Consider the following 11,390-nt stretch of genomic DNA (forward strand, 5'->3'; position numbering starts at 1 on the left):
TTTTTCCATATGTACTTAACTTACCAAAGTTTAAAATCATTCAAAACCTTGACCTTTCGGTAATATAAGTTATTGTCAAAACTTAGGTTATTGTGTTTTTTTTAAAGTTTATATTAAGAAAAACCTAATTGACATTTAAAAAACTGCTTATGCAATCTATGCTCTTTAATATTAGCTCATTTTATTTCAAATCCCATACCTGTAATCACTTTTCTTCTGCCTGAAGTACCTCCTTTCATTCACTCTTTAATGAGGGTTTTCTGGTGATGACCTTTCACAAGACTATAAATGTCTTTATTTAGATTCCATTCCTTTTTTTTTTTTTAATGATTTTTATACGATATTAGAAAAACCAGAAAATAAAAAAGGGATAAATCAACATATATCTTAGGAGTCCTTCCAAGAGTCTCAGAGTCCAATAGCCAGGAGGATGCTACCTTTTCTTCTTTGCTCAGTCTGCAGGTCATTTAAGGATCATCAAAGATGACTTGTGCTGTGGCTCTGGGTTTATAAAATCAAACTTGTTCTACCAAATCAAGACACTAAATTTATCCAAATTGTAGAAACCTGCTTTCACTACCTGTCCACCAAAATACTTCCCATTCAGATCAACAACAGCTTTAATTGCTGATTCAACTCTCTCAGATTCTAAAAAAATTTGTACTGCTTCATCATTAGGGGCACCAGAAATTTCAAATATTATACATTTTCCAACTTTGCCATAGTTTTCATTCTTCCTTGTTTTCAACTTCCAAGTTTTCATCTACCTCTCCTGCACTAACCACGTTCCTAAGTAGGGCCACTTTAGTAGGACACTTAAGTATTTCAGTCAATGGATTTGAATCATACTTCTTGGATGCATCTTTCTCTGCTGCATCACTGATAATGATCTTGCTTCCTTGCTTGCTTGTGTTCTCTACTAACAATGCAGTGCACAGGCCTTGCTCATGCTTCCCTAGACCCTGGCCTTCTCCAAAGCCATACTTCTGCATGATTTTATGTGCTACTGTGCCACCCATATTAGCAAGAAAGGAGTTGCTAGGCCCCGTGGGAGACCTGGATCTTTTTTTTTTTTTTTTAAGATTTATTTTTTAATTTATTTCTCCCCCTTCCTTGCCCCTCTACCTCCCATCCTTCCCTCCCCCTTAACCCCCCCCCCCCCCGTTGTCTGCTCTCTGTGTCCATTTGCTGCATGTTCTTCTGTAATCTTGTCCGCGGCACCCAGAATCTGTGTCTCTTTTTCTTGTGCCATCTTGCTGTGTCAGCTCTCCATGTGTGTGGCGCTATTCCTGGGCAGGCTGCACTTTTTTCGCACCTGGTGGCTCTCCTTACGGGGCACACTCCTTGAACGTGGGGCTCTCTTATGTGGGGGACACCCCTGAGTGGCATGGCACTCCTTGTGCACATCAGCCTGCGCATGGGCCAGCTCATCACATGGGTCAGGAGGCCTTGGGTTTGAACCTTGGACCTCTCATGTGGTACGTAGACACCATATCCATTGGGCCAAATCTGCTTCCCTGGGTCTGTCTTGTTCATCATACACTGGGGGAGAAATAGCAGCTTTGGAAGGCTGTGACTAGTTCTTGAATCCTCTTCATAAGGAAAATCCTAGGGTAGCTCTGTCTTTCTCTACAAGAGAAGTAGGTGGTATGATGGCAGCTCCACCCATACTTCTTCTTTCTCACTCATAATCTTCATCTTCATCAGAATCTGGATCTGGTCACCTTGAAAACCCACTAGCTTCATGTCTGTTTTTATGCCTTTTTTTCTCTTTCTTCTATTTCTTTTGTCTTTCCAACGTCCGCGGTCTTTGTCATTCTTTGGCATTTCACTACTTTCTTATAATCATTAGGAAACATTGGATCATATTCATCAGCCAAGGGAATCAAAACTTCTGTGGAAAATCCACAGGGAACAGGATCCTTTAGCCCAGCTGCTACATGGGGTGGTGTGTCCACAATTTGCCAGTCATCTGAAGAGCCACCCTGCTTTAGATCAATCACTGAACCAAGGATTATACTATTTTGTCCTTTGACTCTTTGCTTGAGTGAGAGCTGCCTTCTTTGCCTGAAGGTGAAATGCAGGAGTTTGAAGTTTTTGGACCAGCCTTCTGTTTTTGAATCACTGGTCTCCACTCACAGGTCATCATACAAGGACATCTTCTTTTCAGTTTAATGCTGGCCCACTTGGCTGACTTTCTCCATGAGACTGAGAAGTGGGAGCACCTAGACTCCATTCTTGAAAGATATCTCACTGGATATATATAGACTTCTACTTGGGCATTTATTTTCTTTTATTACTTTAAGGTATCATTCCACTGTCTTCAGTATTCCATTGATGTATTGAGAAGTCATCTGACTAACCTAATCCTTCGGGTTGTGCTCTGGCATTTTTTTTCTGGTTTTGTTTATGAATTTTCTTTGTTGTGTTTAGTTGCTATTTTTAAAAAAATAATTCTATTTGGGATCCACTAGTTCTCTTAAATCACTAGAGTGGTGTCTGATCAATTCTTGAAAATCCTCAGGTATAATCTTTTCAATTATTGCCTCTGACTCATTCTTTTTTCTCATTTTGGTAGTCCAGCATTTAGACTTTCTTATTGTATTTCCACATTTCTTCTCTTCCGTATTTTCTGCTTTTCTTTTTCTCTTCTCTTCATGCTGCATTCAGGATTATTCAAATCTTGTTTATCTTCCTAGCACATAGCAGGCATTCCGTAAATCATTCTTGAATAAAGGTAAGTAATGAACTTAAGAAATAAACAGTGTTTGTTATCTGATAGTGTTCCATAAGACATAAAACTGGAAAGATTGCTCTGATAGAATCCCTTCAAATTTCTGTTTCAAAAATTGAGGACTGTAGGTTAAATGATTTTGACCAATGCCACAGAGTTAGATGATGGAAGATCTGACCCTAGAACTCAGATCTGACTCTATATTCTCTTTGTTCTTTCTGATTCATTGTACAATTTCCCATTATAATCCAAAACATTATACTATAGATATTGATGTGGTTGAGAGGCCCCACTACTTTTTTTAAGATTTCTTTTATTTATTCATTACTATCCCCCTTATTGTTTGCACTTGCTGTCTGTTCTCTCTATTCATTTGTTGTGTGCTATCTGTATCTGCTCATCTTCTCTTTAGGAGGCACTGGGAACCTGAGACCTGCCATGTGGGACAGAGGCACTCAATTGCTTGAACCACCTCAGCGCCTTGCTTTGTTGTGTCTCTCATTGCCTTTCCTCTCTGTGTCTCCTTGTCACATTATTTTGTAGCATCATCTCACCATGCCTGTCCATTGAGCCAGCTCACTGTCTTGCTCATCTTCTCCAGGAGGCACTGGAAACTGAACCGGGCACTTCCTATAGGGTAGACAGGAGCTCAATACTTGAGCTGCATCCACTTCCCCCGCTATTTTCCACCATGAGAAATTACATTATTACTTGAGAAGTAACTCATTTCCTATACTAATGACTGATGAGAAATAAAGATTTGGAAGATAGTGAAGGATAGTGGTTGCTTTAAGATCTAGCGAAGGAAGGCTTTAACAGCTTTTAGTAATCTAATGGCTTACTAGTTGGAGATCCCTTAAGTAAATAAGCATACTATTCATTGGTTCAGCAAAAGCCACCAGTAAGTGTAACAGGCAAATGTAGTAGATTTATAATGCAGTCTTGTCTATAGTAAATAAAACAGCAAATGTTTAGAGAATGGTAAGGAAAGATATATGCAGATGTCTGGATAATTATTCCTAAGTGTATCTTTTGATGTTCAAAATTTTTAAGTTTGAGGAGGTTCCATTTATCTATTTTTTCTTTTGTTGCTTGGGGGTGAAGCCCAAGAAGCACAATTCAAGTTCCTGAAGATGCTTCCTTACATTTTCTTCAAGGAGTTTTGTAGTCCTGCTCCTTATATATGTATGTCATTGATCGATTTGTTTTTAAGGTTGAATTTCACCAATTTATTTATTTATTTCATTTTTGGAGGTACCGGGGGGTGAATCTGGAGCCTCCTATATGGGAGGCAGGTGCTCAACCACTGAGCTATACCTGCACCCTTCGGTGGTTCAATTTGAGTTAATTTTTGTATATGGTGTGAGATAAGGGTCCTCTTTCCATCTTTTGCATATGGATGTCCAATTCTCCCTACACCATTTGTTGAAGAGACTATTCTTTCCCAGTTGAGTGGTCTTTCCAGCCTTGTCAAAAATAAATTGGCCCTAGATATGGAGGTCTATTTCTGAATTCTCAATTCAATTCCATTGATGAATGTCTACCCTTGTGCCAATATCATGCTGTTAGAACACTGTAGCTTTGTAATATGCTTTAAAGGCAGAAAGTGTGAGTCCTCTAATTTCATTCTTTTTCAGGATGTTTTACCCTTTCAAATAAATTTGATAATTGACTTTTCCATTCCTGCAAAGAAGGCTGTTGGAATTTTGGTTGGGCTGGCAATGAGTCTGTAAATCACTTTTAGGTAGAATTGATATCTTTACACTATTCAGTCTTGTAATCCATGAACAAGGAATGTCCTTCCATTTATTTAGGTCATCTTTTGATTTCTTTTAGCAATATTTTGTAGTTCTCTGTGTACATATTCTTTACATTCTCAGTTAAAGTTAATCCTAGATATTTGATCTAGGAATTATATTGCTATTGTAAATGGAATTTTTTTTTCTTGATTTCCTCCTCAGATGACACATGCATTGTGTATAGAAACACTACTTATTTTCACCTGTTGATCTTGTACCTCACTATGTTACTGAATTTGTTTATTAGCTCTAGTAGCTGTATTGTAGATTTTTTGGGGTTTTCTATATATACATTATGTCATTTGCAAATAGTGAAATTTTTACTTCTAACTTTTCAATGTGGGTGATTTTATTTCTTTTTCTTGCATAATTGCTTTGTCTAGAACTTCCAGGAAAATGTTGAATAACAGTGGTGATGTTGAGCATCCTTGCCTTGTTCTTGATCTTAGAGGGAATGCTTTCAGTGTTTCACCATTATGTAGGATGCTAGCTGTGGGCTTTTCATATAGGCCCTTTATCATGTTGATGAAGTTTCCTTCCATTCTTATTTTTCTAACTGTTTTTTGTCAAGAAAGGATGCAGGATTTTGTAAAATGTCTTTTCTGAGTCAATAGAGATGATAATGTAATTTTTTCTCTTTGTTAATGTGGTGTACTACATTATTGATTTTCTGATGTTGAAACAACCTTGCATACCTGAGATAAAACCCACTTGATTGTGGTGTATAATTCTTTTTGTGTGCTGTTGGATTTGATTTGCAGGTATTTTGTTGAGGATTTTTATATCTATATTCATAAGAGAAATTGATTTGGAATTTTTTTTCCTGTTGTATCTTTATTTGTCTTTGGTATTAGGGTGATATTGGCCTAATAAAGTGAGTTAGGTATTTTCCTTCCTCTAATTATTTGGAAGAGTTTGAGCAGGACTGGTATTAATTCTTCTTGGGAAGTTTAGTTAAATCCCCTGTGAAGTCTTCTGGTCCTGGGTTTTATTTTCTTGGGAGATTTTTGATGACTGATTAATTCTCTTTACTTATAATTAGTCTGTTAAGGTCTTTTATTTCCTCTCAAGTCAGTGTAGTTTGTTCATGTATTTCCAGGAATTTGTCCATTTCATCTAGATTGTTTAATTGTTGGGTATGGTGGTTCATAGTATCTTCTTATAGTCCTTTTTATTTCCGTGGCATCAGTAGTAATGTTCTCCCTCTCATTTGTGATTTTATTTCTTCTCTCTTTTTTTGTCAGTCTAGCTAAGAGTTTGTTAAATTTATTGATCTTTTCAAAGAACAAAATTTTGTTTTTGTTAATTCTATTGTTTTTTTTCATTCTCAGTTTCATTTATTCTTGCTCTAATCTTTGTTATTTCTTTACTTCTTCTTCCTTTGGGATTAGTTTGCTGCTCTTTTTCTAGTTTGTCTAGGTGTGCAGTTAGATCTTTGATTTTAGCTCTTTTTTTTTTTTTAATGCAGGTGCTTAAGGCTATAAATTTCCCTCTCAATACTGCCTTCACTGTATCCCATAAGTTTTGACATTTTCATTTGTCTCAAGATATTTACTGACCTCCCTTGCAATTTCTTCTCTGACCTGCTGATTAAGAGTGTGTTATTTGACTTCTATATATTTGTGGATTTTTCAGTTCTCTGGCTGTTACTGATTTTCAGCTTCATTCCATTATGGTCAGAGAAGATGCTTTGTATAATTTAATCTTTTTAAATTTATTGATATTTGTTTTGTGACATATATGGCCTATCCTGGAGAACGATCCTGTGTACTTGAGAAGGTTTATCTTGCTGTTTTTGGGGTGCAATGTTCTGCATATGTTTGTTAGGTCTAGTATATTTATCATATTATTCAAGTTCTCTATTTCCTTATTGATCTTCTTCTAGATGTTCTATCTATTGAGGAGAGTGGTGTGCTGAAGTCTCCAACTGTTATTGTAAAGTTGCCTATTTCTCCTTTCATATTTCTGCACCTAACCATTTAACCACTTGCCAGTGGTTAGGTGCATAAACATTTATGATTATTATTTATTATTGGTGGATTGTCCCTTTTATTAATATATATTGCCTTTCTTTGTCTCTTTTGACTTAAAGTCTATTTTGTCTGATATTAGTAAAGTTACCCCAGCACTTTTTGGTTACTATTTGCATGGGATATCTTTTTCCAACCTTTCACTTTCAAGCTATTTATGTCTTTGGTTGCAAACAACCTATAGTTGGATCATGCTTTTTTATCCATTCTGCCACTCTATGTCTTTTGAAAGGAGAGTTTAGTCCATTAACGTTCAGCATTATTACTATAACAGTAGTACTTAAGCCATTTTAGCCTTTGATTTTTCTATGTCATATGTATTTTTTGTCTCTTTTCCCCTTTATTGCAACCTCTTTTTCTGTATAGTTGACTTTTCATGATGTATCTGATTGAACACTTCCTCATTTCTGTATATCTGTTTATATTTTTAAATATTTTTTTTGTGGTTACCCTGGGGTTTATATTACACAACCTACTAATTTAAAAGATGCCGATTTAGTTTCAGTAGCCTATACACTCTTTGTTCCCATATTCCTTTGTTTCCCTTCTTTATGTTGTTGTTGTTCCATTTACCACTTTATATTTTGGATGTCCATTATCAGGAAATATGCCTTGTTTTTGATCAATTGTATTCTGGCTCATACAGGAATTAAAGATTAGAACTGTATATTGAGGATACAGCAATATTGGGCTTTGCATTTACCTTTTTAGTTACCTTTACTGATAATCTTTATTTCTTCATATTACTCCAAGCCACTCTTCCTTGTCTTTTCCTTTTAACCTGCAGAATTCCCTTTAGTAATTTTGTGTGTGTGTGTCATTATAAAGGGTATTTATTTGGGGTAGGAGCTTACAGGTACCAGGTCATAAAGCATAAGGTACTTCCATCACCAAAGTCTATTTGGAGCAAGATGGCTGCCGACGTCTGCAAGGGTTCAGGCTTCCTGGGTTCCCATGTTCCTGGGGCTTGCTTTATTCTGGCTTCAAGGTTCCTCTCTTCCTGGGGCTGGCTTCTCTTTCCTCTGCATGCTGACTTCCCAGGGCTCCATCTTAAGTCTTCAGCATCGAACTCCAAAATCAAAACTCCAACATTAAAAGCCCCCAGTTTTGTTCATTGCCATTCCTTTTATCTGCGAGTCCCCACCCACCAAGGGGAGGGGGTGCAACTGCCCTAATCATAACTCAATCATGCCCAGGTACAGATCAGATTACAAACATAATCCAATATTGCTTTTTTGGAATTCATCAATTATATCAAACTGCTACACCCCACCCTCTGGATTCCAAAAAGTCATCACAATATTCAAAAAAACCTTAAACCAGTTACAATGCAAGCACTAAATCATATCATAATCAATTTAAAGAAATACAGTTTATTTGGGGCAAATCCCCATCTGCTATAAACCTTAAAACAATTTATCTGCTTCCAATACAAAAATGGATAGAAAAAGGATAAACATTTTCATTACAATAAGGAGAAATTGGGAGGGAAACATGAGTCACTTTCTCTTCAGTTCAGTAAACCTGCAGGGCATCCTCTATTCGATTTCAAAGTCTGAGAGTCATTCTTAAGATGATGGTTTCTTCTCCTTGGGGCCCTATGGGAACCCACCCTTTCCACATGCTTGACCAATGGCCATTTTCTTGGTTCCACCCTCATCAAGCATCTGGGTGTTGACCAAGCTCCAGACCTCTCCCTCCAAGAGTGTTGGGTGATTGCCACACCTTACCCAATCTTTGGGTTAGAGTCTTAACAGCATTCCCCCTAATCTTTGGCATACAGGCTTAACCCTCTCAGAGCAATAAATTGACCACTTGGCCTTCCCTAATCCATGGGGGAAAAGCCCACCCCTCTCAGACCTGGGTGGTACTGACCTTAACTGCCCTAACCCTTGGGGAATGTGCTCCACCCACCCTGCACCCTGGGGTGGCAAAACTCTCCTGGAACATCAGACAGGAACATCCACCCTCTTTAACTGCTGGGGCAACCTCACCCTTTCTATACACATGGGTGGGGTTCCTCTCTTCACCCAAGGTGAAGTCTTAATTCCAGATCTCAGCTTCCATGGGTTTCTTCTTAAAGCTGTTTCTCCTTCAATCTCTTCTTTCCATGTCCCTTTTATTCCAGGCTGACAGTGGTTTTGTTCATACAGCTCTCTCAAAAAGTCTGTTAGTTTAACATGCAGGAAGCAAGGTTCCAAGCCATCAGACAGTAAGACTTTCCACAAGTCTTTCCTAGATAACTGCATCTTCAATTTTGATTTACCCATTCCAAGTTTAGTTAAGTACTCCAATGGGGCACTTTCATCTGGGAGCTTGATTTCCAAAGGCTTGGAATTTCTGGAATACGTTTCTGTTTTCTTTTTGTCAAACAGTTTCAGTCCTTAACTTATCTCTCTCAGCTAGCATTTTGCTATAAGCTGCAAGCAGAAGCCAAGCTGCATTCTCCAGGGTTGCTTTGGAAATTTCTTCAGCTAAATGCCCAGGCGTACCATTTTCAAATTCTTCCTTCCGTAAAACAACAGGAGTTAATCTTGCTAAATTCTCTGTCACTTTAAAATGTGGATGGCCTTTCCTCTAGTTTCCAATAATAGTATCACCATTTACTTCTAAGTCATCATAAAAAGTCTCTTTAGCATCCATATTGCTATCAACAGTTGCTTCAAAGCACTGTAGGTCTTTTCTTCCAAGAGTCTCACAATTTCTCCAAAAAGTACCCCCTATTCATTTGTGAAACCATTCCAACATTTTGGTAATTGCAAAAGCACTTCCCCACTCCTCAGTACCAAATTCTGTACTAGTCAGCCCAAGGGGTGCTGAAGCAAAATACCAGAAATCTGCTGGGCATTATAAAGGGTATTTATTTGGGTTAGGAGCTTACAGATACCAGGCCATAAAGCATAAGTTATTTCTCACCAAAATCTACTTCCACATGTTAGAGCAAGATGGCTGCTGATGTATGCGAGGGTTCAGGCTTCCTGGGTTTCTACGTTCCTGGGGCTTGCTTTTCTCTGGGTTCAAGGTTCTTCTCTTCCTGGGGCTGGCTTCTCTTTCCTCTGTGAGCTGACTTCCCAGGTCTTCAGCATCAAACTCTAACATCAGAAATCCTCCTTTAGTAATTCTTACAGGGTAGGTCTCTTGCTGATGAACTCTCTCAGTATCTGTCTAATTGTGAATATTTTAAACCCTCTCTCATTTTTGAAGGACAGTTTTGCTGGATAAAAATTTTTGCCTGGCAGTTTTTCTCTCTCAGTACCTTAAATATATCATACCACTGCCTTCTTGCCTCCATGGTTTCTGATGAAAATCAGCATAGTCTTATTGAGGATCCCTTGTATGTGACAAATTTCTTTTCTCTTGCTCCTTTTAGAATTCTCTTTGTATCTTTGGCATTTAACATTCTGATTAGTATGTGATTCAGAGTAGGTATATTAGGATTTATTATGTTTAGAATATGTTGCATTTCTTGGACATGTATATTTATGTCTTTCATAAGAGTTGGGAAATTTTGGCCATTATTTCCTCACATTCTTTCTGCCCCTTTTCCTTTCTCTTCTCCTTCTGGGACACTATGATACATATGTTTATGTGCTTCATGCTGTCACCCAAATCCCTGAGACACTGCTCAATTTAAAAAATTCTTTTCTCTATCCATTATTCTGACTGTATGATTTCAATTGTTGTGCTTTCTAGTTTGCTGATTCTTTCTTCTGCTTGTTCAAATCTTTTGTTGTATTTGCCTCTAGTATATATATATTTTATTAATTTATTGAAGTATATCACTGATACATAAACACGCATAATTATATAATAATAGTTGTGAACTTAGAAAACAAACATATATAACATCATACAGGACTCTCATAACTCACCCTACCACCAATAACTTGCATTGCTGTTAAACCTTTTTAACTAATGATTAAAGAGCATTGTCAAAATATTACTACTAACCAAAGTATTTCCCCCCCAAACAACCGTATTATTATTATCTTTATATCATTTATATATGTACATACATAAACAAATAAGTGTATAGTAAAAGTTGTGAACTTCCAAAGCAAACATGATAACATCATACAGGGCTCCTACATATCAACCCTCCACCAACAACCTTGCATTGTTGTGAGGCATTTGTTACAAATTATGAAAGAATATTCTTAAAATCTTACTCCTAATCATAGTCTTTATCTTATATTTGGTGTGGTTTTTCCTCAACCACCCTATTATTATTTCTTAAATATATTTTTTATGACAGAAGCTGTAAACATATAAAACAATCATGCACATGTGCAGAATTCCCAAACAACATCCCTCTGTCAACACACCACACTGTGGTGGAACATTTGCTACAGATAAGATAATATCATCTGATTGTTACCATGTCTATAGTGTACACTTGGCTCACATTTACCATATTACCTCATTATCAACACAGTACATATTTCACATAGATGCTAGAATATTATATTATTACTGCTAACCACAGTCCATAGATCACTCCAGCTGTATTTTTCCCATGCTTCTCCACATTCCCAACACCCTGCAGTAGTGATGTACATTTGCGTTAGTTCACAAAGGACACTCTTGCATCTGTCCCATCAACCTTAATTCTCATCCATTTCTTGGTTTACTGTGCTATTCATTCCTAGATTATTCTCTAACATTCTGTCAATTGGCATTTATATACCTTGACTACCATTTTCAGCCACATCCCCATTTATAAACTAGTTGTTACTCACTGTGTGTCACCATCCACTCTATACATTTCCATACTTTTACAGTAAACCTAATTAAAACTTCTACATACATTAAACATCAGTAGTCCAT

At 37.2% G+C, this 11,390-nt stretch overlaps 1 pseudogene; it reads right to left on the reverse strand.

The window, feature by feature from the left end:
- Positions 1-526: 526 nt before the first annotated feature.
- LOC101446153 (splicing factor 45 pseudogene) lies at positions 527-2,159 on the reverse strand (annotated as a pseudogene).
- Positions 2,160-11,390: the final 9,231 nt, after the last annotated feature.

The sequence above is a fragment of the Dasypus novemcinctus genome, chromosome 2 (genome assembly GCF_030445035.2).
Source record: "Dasypus novemcinctus isolate mDasNov1 chromosome 2, mDasNov1.1.hap2, whole genome shotgun sequence".
In the NCBI taxonomy this organism is placed as follows: domain Eukaryota; kingdom Metazoa; phylum Chordata; class Mammalia; order Cingulata; family Dasypodidae; genus Dasypus; species Dasypus novemcinctus.